Source organism: Schistocerca cancellata, chromosome 2 (assembly GCF_023864275.1).
Source record: "Schistocerca cancellata isolate TAMUIC-IGC-003103 chromosome 2, iqSchCanc2.1, whole genome shotgun sequence".
Lineage (NCBI taxonomy): Eukaryota > Metazoa > Arthropoda > Insecta > Orthoptera > Acrididae > Schistocerca > Schistocerca cancellata.
In genome coordinates, this window is record NC_064627.1 from 677,255,168 (window position 1) to 677,257,379 (window position 2,212).

A 2,212-nucleotide genomic window follows, 5' to 3' on the forward strand; every position below is an offset into this window, starting at 1 on the left:
TTTAATGAGTCAAATTATCACCTGGAATATAGATCAAATGACAATTTTCAATGAATTTGTTCCAAAATTTTGATACTGAAGCGAATTTATCTGTCTTCAAATGTTCTGATCATGTGTTTCTAAAGTTGAAGCGCAAGAATGTTAGAATTTCTCGAAAGCAGTTTCTCCTCATAGTATCACTGAAGATAGGTGGGCCCCGGTTTTATACCACAGTTCATCAAGTTCAGTACTATAGGTTCCAAGAACATCATGAGCATACAATAAAGCAATGAAATCCTCCAGTTTCCCCAAACTTGCACTCCACAATTCATTTCCTGGAACACATTTTGCCTCCTTTTTTGTACACTGTTTTATATCTTCAGTAATTGATTCATCAATAGACAGACACCATGCACTCACTACACTGGCATGAGAAACATATCACTTTGAATATGAATTATGTCCTACATTTTCTCTTACAATGTTATGGCTCGTCAATCTACCAGATGTGGTCTTTCCAGACTTTGCTGCAGTCCACTCCGTGATGCCATCAGTACCCAGCAACAACATATTACATGGTCCTGAGAGGCATGTGTTGATCTGTCCCTTCTGATATCTTCTTTTACGTGATACATTTTCTGCTGTCGTAACAGAACAATACAAAACTTCAAATTAAAAGTGTCTGCTCAGAATAATTGTCATCTAATTCCTAAATTTTATATGAAAGTTGAATTTTGACATGTAAATAACGCATTTCATAATTATTATTAACCTGACTGAACAACTACGTTTTCAGCATAATCTGAATCACTGCTTCCAGAGTGACGGTAATATTCGTCTGCATCTTCTCTTAGGACTTCTTCATCTAGGCCACATTCTGCTTCAGACTTATCATCTGGAATATCACGGAAGAGAGCGAACAATTCTACATTGGTAAGCGACGGAGACCTGTGAGCCATGATCACTAAGCTGCTACAAGCTAGCGAATAGCAATATGACTGGAGACGCTGAGACAAACAGTGGACATAAATAAATTAAAAGAATTTCATTATTGTGCGTATTATTACTGTTTAGAGACTGATTATTAACAGATTTAATCTCAACCAGGGGAAGGACATGTTGTAAGACACTTTATTACAATAATCAATACAGAAGTCAAAACGACCACTCTCGCAGTTGTAGGTACATTTGTTAACCGCGTCTTAACCATTTTTCAAATAATAAATATATTTATTACGAGTGATTCTGGTCTTTAATCTAGAAAAGTCACTGGAGCTCATTGGAATACGACAAAAACTGCAGTCAAAATAACGTTTTGAAAACGTGTTGCGGTCGTTTTGAGCGCTCTGACGGTTCTAGTGTTAAACCACGATCCATTCCATAGTAGTAGTTGTCATAGTTAGATGTTGAAGAGTGCTGGAACACTTGTACACCCTACGCGCTCACGTCCCAATGTCCACATGCAGCGCCCCAGGCCAGAGGTCGCGAGGCGCTAGTTGCCGCCATGGACGTGCGACTCGGTGATCGAGCCAGGTCTGCAGCCGGATTCGACCCATTGGAGAGGACCGTGCGGCTGTGGAGGGTGTCCAGCATGACCAGAGTAACAAGAATTCGAATGCTACCAATATGTTCAGCGCCAACACCTTTCAGTGATCGATATTGAATCTTCTCAAATATCAACGTAAAAATCAGAGAATATCGTAACACATACGATCACGAAGGCTGCCCAATGCATATTCACCCATTCACCCATTCAGAGGGCGCTACAGTGAGAAACCCCACCTGACCATTTTGGGCAGCTCAGTGGCAGCCCACACCTTAAACTGGAAATGTCCATTCGTTCCAGTCACCAGCTACTTCCACCATGCACCCAGAATCCAGGCAAAGTTTTCCTAGGAAACCAGCCACCTATTTATCAGTTAGATATTACGATTGTAGTCTCAGTCTGATGACATTCAACAATGAGCGAATCATCACAAATAGTGTGTAGCCTCCAAAAAAATTATAGTATATCCACATGGACACTGGCTAGGTGTCTCGGTTCTCCTCAGTTCTAGGAAGTAATTTGACATTTAAATCTTCCAGCCAATCAGATTCGAGAATAGGCTGCAGGTATTTTCAATCCAAGGAATAGAAAAGCAACTGGAATCACTCAACAGAGGAAAGTCCACTGGACCTGACGGGATACCAATTCGATTCTACACAGAGTACGCGAAAGAACTTGCCCCCCTTC